Consider the following 7,299-nt stretch of genomic DNA (forward strand, 5'->3'; position numbering starts at 1 on the left):
TTATTTGTTTTGTGCCCATCTAACAAGCATGGCGCTCGCAGGGTCAGCGTTTTTGACGCCTAATAGAGGCTATGGCTCTAAACAGGTGCTTTAAAAACACCCCCCCGTCGCTGTAATTCAGGCGCCCGGCACCCAAAAAGGGGCCGGGCGCCTGAATAGGGGGGTGGCAGCAGCGGCCATTGATAGATTCATGCTATGCATGAATTCACCCCAATTCACCGTCGTCCCATAACAGGCTAAATGTTCTCTCCAAGGTAATGGAAAAAGTAGTGGTACAACAGCTGCAACAGCATCTAGATACCCATAACCTACTTGATCCATTTCAATCGGGTTTCCGTCCCGGACACGGGATGGAAACAGCATTGCTCAAAAATATGGGACGACGCTCTCGAGGCCGCAGACGAAGGAGAATCTTGTCTTCTGGTTCTGTTGGACCTAAGTGCAGCTTTCGACACTGTAGACCACAAACTACTACTAACTCGGCTAGCTGAAGTAGCCAGAGTCGCAGAAGGTGATTTATCTTGGTTCTCATCTTTTTTGGAAAACCGATCACAAAATAGTGAAATTGGGACCTTTCACTTCTGAAAACGCACGGTGTCGTGCGGAGTCCCTCAAGGATCCCCTCTGTCGCCGGTGTTGTTTAACATCTATCTTCGCCCACTCTTTGAAATCATCATCAGCCAAAAAACTGCTTTATCACTCATATGCAACTGTATTTCCGCATTTGCAACAAAAAGGATCATCATCTCAATCTAGAGGACATGCCTCTCTTTGATGGAAAATTGGATGACAAAGAGTTATCTTAAACTCAACGGAGCGAAAACAAAACTTCTCCTGTTTCACGCCAAGCGTATGAATCAACCTGCAACAACTTGGACACCCCCGCCCATTCTGGGCCAAATCATCACCCCTAGCTCCAAAGTCAAAAGTCTCGGGGTCATCTTCGACTCCTACATGACAATGGATGCACAAATAGGGTCAGTAGTCAGCGGATCTCACCATCTGCTGCGCCTTCTACGCAGACTTATTCCTTTTATTCCCAAAGAAGACATAGCAGTTGTGGTGGGAACAATTGTAAACTCCAGATTGGACTATGCTAATGCCCCTTTACCTCGGACTCCCAAAGTACCAAATCGCTCGTCCGCAAGTCACTCAAAATACGGCCGCCAGACTTGTGACTGGGGAAAAACCATGGGAATCAATCTCACCTTCACTGAGAGCCCTTCATTGGTTGCCAGTAAAGACAGAATTGCTTTTAAAGCACTCTGTCTAACGCATAAATGTATCCATGGGAATGCTCCCCATTACCTATGCGAAAAAATAAAAGCTCACAACCCCAATCAGGTTCTGCGATCCACCAACCAAAATCTGCTCCAGATACCCAAAAGCCATTTACAAGTCAAAAGGAGAAAGAAGATTCGCGCTCCAAGGTCCCAGACTATGGAACGCTTTACCAACCAGCATTCGGTTGGAGGAAAACCATTTAGCCTTCAGGAGAAAGATCAAGACTCATCTCTTTTGATATCAAAGGAGACAGGAACAACAAGCGCCCAGAGCGATTTTAGTTCGCATGTGCCGCGATATATACGTTTTTCATTCATTCATTCATTCATTCATGCATGATTCTATCCATTGGTCATAGAGGGGGTAGCAGGAGAGAGTTTGCCCTTATGTTCCACCACTGCCTACAAAACACCTGTTCCCCACTCCCACACACCTGTTCCACCACTGCCTCTCACACACCTTTTCCACCACTGCCTCCCCCACACCTGTTCCACCACTACCTCCCGCACACCTGTTCCACCACTGCCTCCTGCCCACCTGTTCCACCACTGCCTCCTGCACACCTGTTCCACCACTGACTCCTGCACACCTGTTCCACCACTGACTCCCGCACACCTGTTCCACCGCTACCTCCCGCACACCTGTTCCACCACTGACTCCTGCACACCTGTTCCACCACTGCCTCCTGCCCACCTGTTCCACCACTGACTCCTGCACACCTGTTCCACCACTGACTCCTGCACACCTGTTCCACCACTGCTTCCCCCACACCTGTTCCACCACTGACTCCTGCACACCTGTTCCACCACTGCCTCCTGAACACCTGTTCCACCACTGCCTCTCACACACCTGTTCCACCGCTACCTCCCGCACACCTGTTCCACCACTGCCTCCTGCACACCTGTTCCACCACTGACTCCTGCCACACCTGTTCCACCACTGACTCCTGCACACCTGTTCCACCACTGCTCCTGAACACCTGTTTCACCACTGCCTCACGCACACCTGTTCACCACTGCTTCCCCCACACCTGTTCCACCACTGCCTCCTGCACATCTGTTCCCCATCTGCAGGGAACAGAGACACTGCACTACAGAAGAGTTATTTTGAACACTGTATACAAACATCATTGCCGGTAGTCATCTCACTGACACTGTAGTACTACAGGGATAAAGGATAAGGTTATCCATTTCTGGGACATACAGGCACCATCGTCCTCTCGCCTTGTTGAACAAATCTTGTCTGTTTCACTTGATAATCTCGGCCAGTTATGTTGTTTGCCCTGCTACCCAGGAGTTAAAGTGCACCAACGAAAGTGACTAGCTCAAGACACTATGGCCCGGATTCTCAAAGGAGTTACGCCGGCGTATCTCAGATACGCCATCGTAACTCTGAGTGCGGCCCGTCGCAACTCCGTGCCTGATTCATAGAATCAGATACGCCTCACAGTTGCCTAGATACGAGCGGCGTAAGTCTCCTACGCCGTCGTATCTTAGGGTGCATATTTACGCTGGCCGATAGGTGGCGCTTCCGTCTATTTCCGCGGTGAATATGCTAATTAGCTAGATACGCCGATTCACGAACGTACGTGCGCCCGGCGTATCAAGATACGTCGTTTACGTAAGACATACGCCGGCGTAAAGTTACCCCCACATAAAGCAGGGGTAAGTCATGTTAGGTATGGACGTCGGAAACATACGAACAGCGTCGTATTTTACGTCGTTTGCGTAAGTCGTCCGTGAATGGGGCTGGACGTAAGTTACGTTCACGTCAACTAGGCATTGAGCGGGCGTAATATAATTTGAAAATTCGACGTGATACTGAGCATTCGCGCGCATGCGCCGTTCGAAAAAAAGCGCCATTTACGTGGGGTCATGATTAGTTTACATAAAACACGCCCCCCCTATTCTCATTTGATTCAGGCGCGCTTACGCCGGCACATTTACGCTACCCCGACGTAACTTTGGACGCAAGTGCTTTGTGAATACAGCACTTGCCTCTCTAAGTTGCGGCGGCGTAGCGTAACTACGATACGCTACACCCGCTTACATTTACGCCGCCCTACGAGAATCTGGGCCCAAATGTTCTTTGCTTCAAAAAGGACTGAAGCTACTAGTGCCATACAGATCCGCACAGACATATTCAGGGCTCAAGCATATGCATTGGTTGTGTGGGACAATTTATCTATAAAGTTTAAACCATTGTTTATTGACTTGAATAGGTGTGTAAAGTTGGACCTGTGATGCCAGGGACAGTAGTGAGAGGCCTGACACCAGGGGAGGGCTGGCAGCCTTAGGCCTGGGGGGCAAGTCCAGTCAAGTGGCCCATAGAGCGTGGAAAAGTGATGGATCGAGGGGGAAAACAGTCTAAGATTTTTCATGATCACAAGAGTCCGCACAGAGGCCCCCCCTTAAATCAGAGTCCGCACAGAGGCCCCCCCCCTTAAATCAGAGTCCGCACAGAGCCTCCCCTTACATCAGAGTCCGCACAGAGGACTGGGAAACTTGATTTAAGGGTGCATGCTGTGGACTATTGTGTAAAGAGGTCTCTGCTCACCAAAGCCTGCCCCCCTCCCCTTTAACAAAGTCCACAGAGCGCCCCTTTTTATACACTGGGAGGCAGGAGAGACTAGAGAGGGTGAGCTTTGCAGAATGGAGGCTGAGGCGCAGGCAGGCTGTCTGATGCTTTTTTTGAGTTCAAACTTCCTGTCAGTGCCCACACATGCCCCGGGGAGTGTGGGCAGGGCAGACTCAGAAGAAGGAGGAGCAGATGAGCTCTATTTTTCCTTGTGTCTGTGCAGAGAGAGAAGGGGATGTCAGTGTGGTGTGCGCTGAGGCTGAGCCATGTGTGAGACGAGACATAGCTCAGCTCTGCAGCCATCTACCTCGGAGCTGACACAGGCACAGCTTCATGACATGTTAAGGACCGATCTTAGTGACCACTTAATACCTTAACCCCCCATGTTAACACCCCCCTTTCGTACTACCCTGCTAACCCCAATAATGCCAAAGACCACGTTGTGGAGTAAAATTGGCCTTCAGGCCTTATTTATTAAACCAATAACATTAACATAAATAACTGTTTTAAATAGCTTTTAAATAACTATATATAACCCTATCAACAACCCCCTGGTGGTCAAAAGGACACCCCTCTCGAACTTGGACACTGGGACAAATACTTCTAAACTAGGCCTCAGCCGCAAGACACCGACTCGGAGGCAGTATAAACCGTCTCAGTGACCTTAACCCTTTAACCCCTTCCTGGTTAACAACCGCCAACCACAAGGTACACCATAACCTCCCATACCCACGTATGGGTACAACTTTAACTTACCCCAACTAGCCAGACTTTTTTGTCTTACCGAGACCCAAAAACACGCCACCGCTCACAAGGATAAAGCCTTACCCCTTGCGAGCACCTCCACACCCTCAGGGCCCTCTGGATTCCCTCTGCAGCCCTAGCACCATAGGGCGATGCCCACCTCGTTGAGATGGACCCCGTCCCTACGCAGAAAAACGCCACGTCTCAACTTCCAACTCCCTATGTCTCACACCACTCCACCACATTGCGCATAAAGAACCTCCCAACCTCCTTGTTCACTTTAACCCGCGCCTTGTTGACCTTCTCCACGACAGGCCCATCTCCACGCTGTGCGTCCAACCATCTCCCGACCAGACAATAATCATGTCTGGAACAAAGAGCGCAACCTAAGAAAATCATACTTTATGTCCCGGATTAGCTGATGCATGGACCTAGAACCATGTCGTTCCCGCCCTGCATGGAGTACCAGGACGTCCGGAGCCCTATCTAACCGCACGAACTTCTGTACCTCCGGCATGACCCTGCTCCATACAACCCCGGGAAACCCAATCCACCTGACCAGAGCTTCTTGAAAAGGGATGCCCAGTTGCCTGCGTTCGGCCGACCATCCACCTGTCTGGCCCCCCAATGCACGTATGAGTGCCTAGTATCCATACCAGGCAAGGCTCACCACCTGAAAAACATCAAGTAAAACATATATAACTTCTAACAGCAATCCCCATTCCCACTCTCACTGTGTAAAACAACTGCCCCCAGATAACTCCCCTGCCCTAACTTACTCAAGCATCAATGAGGGCGGATGTAGATCCTGAACCTCTCCGAATCCCACCGCCCAATTTTTTCACCACGTCCGCAGCCAAACCGGCCCGGGCGGCCTCGGTAGCCGCCCCGATCCGGAACGAATGCGCCGAATAATCTTCGGGTCATACCCTGTGTCTTTCAAACATCTCCGGAAACCGCCACGAACTGAAACTTTGACAATGCTGACCCATCTTGATGCATTAGGAAGGACCCTGCCGCCCCAGGACGCATGGATCGAAACGATTCCACCGCCCGCACTGGACAAATTGCCGCTCCGGAACCCTGAACAACTGTAGCCGCATTCCTTCCCCTTTGGTCCGTCTTAGACCTACGCACCCAGATTCCTAGACTTCCCCCGGATAGTTCCACATCTTGAATCAGCAAACCACCCTGCACCCCTCGCGAGGAACTGACCAGTTCACTCACCCTCAATGCTCCGAAAAAGGCCAGTGCAAAGGCTGCCTTGAAAAGTGCACACTCGTATGCCGTTGAACACACCGCCGGTAAACGCAGAAAAAGGCTCTGAAGCATCCCAAACGACACCGGCCGGCGGCAATCACGCCTTCCTGCCCTTCCTATACCCTTTACCGTCTGCCTCACCCAAAATTCCTTTGTGCAATCCGTCACCCCGTGCCACTTAAAGAAAAACGTCAAGCCTGCCAACACCCGATCGATCGCGACACCGACACCCCCTGCTCCATCTTCAACGTGAGAAAATAGAGGACAGCGATGCCTGCTCTTGCCCCACCGGGGAGATACCCAGTCCTAACGCCAGCTCCACCCATTCTCGCCATACCTTGGAGTAAGCCGACCATGTCGCCTTGCTCACCGACCGCTGGATCCACCCTGCTGCGCTGTGAAAACAATGTCCCACATCCAGGCGGGACAGGGGACTCCGTGTTGCTCCGCTGCTGGTGCCAACTCCCGGAACCTGTCCCACTGAAAACGAGACAAAGCGTCAGCCAAGGTGTTCTCGACCCCCGGTAGGTGTACAGCATACATGTAGACATTCAAGTGCAAGCAACGTAGCACCAAATGGCGCAGCAAAAATCACCGGCGGGGATCCCGCCGACATACGATTCACTACCTGCACCACCCCCAGGTTATCGCAATTGAACGTACCTTCGAATTCCGCAGCGTCTCACCCCACAGCTCCAGCGCCACCACAATCGGGAAGAGCTCTAGGAGCACCAGATTCTTCAAGAATCCCGCCTCCTGCCACTGCCTCGGCCAGCCTCAGCGCTCCACCTGCCTTGACAAAATGCTCCATACCCTGTCGAGCCAGCAGCGTCCGTAAACAACTCCAAGTCGAAGTTGCTCACAGGCCCGGACATCCACAACGCACGGCCATTAAAGGAACTCAGAAACTCCTGCCAGACCCTCAAGTCGGCTCTGTGCTCCCCCGTAAGGGTAACAAAGTGCTTGGGCTTCCGCCGCAGCCGTCGCTCCCGACAACCGGCGGCAAAACACCCTCCCCATGGGCATAATTCTGCAGGCGAAGTTCAACTTACCCAGCAGCGACTGCATACTGCGCAGCTGAATCTTCCGTAGCCCAATGGTCCCTCGCACTTCCGCCTTCAACGCCTCCAGCTTGTCCTCCGGTAATCGGCACTCCATCTTCATCGAATCCAGCACGATACCCAAGAAGACAATGGAGGTAGTGGGGCCTCCGTCTTCCCCGGCGCCAGTGGAACCCCGAACCGATCAGCCACATACTGCAGCGTGCCCAACAGTACCGCGCACGTGTTCGCCCCAGGCTGGCCAATGCACAAGAAGTCATCCAGGTAATGAATGACGGAGCTGAGCCCTGATACGTCTCGCACCACCCACTCCAGAAAGGAGCTAAACGTCTCGAACAGCGCGCAAGAGATGGAGCAACCCATGGGCAAACAA

This window comes from Rana temporaria, chromosome 12 (genome assembly GCF_905171775.1).
Source record: "Rana temporaria chromosome 12, aRanTem1.1, whole genome shotgun sequence".
In the NCBI taxonomy this organism is placed as follows: domain Eukaryota; kingdom Metazoa; phylum Chordata; class Amphibia; order Anura; family Ranidae; genus Rana; species Rana temporaria.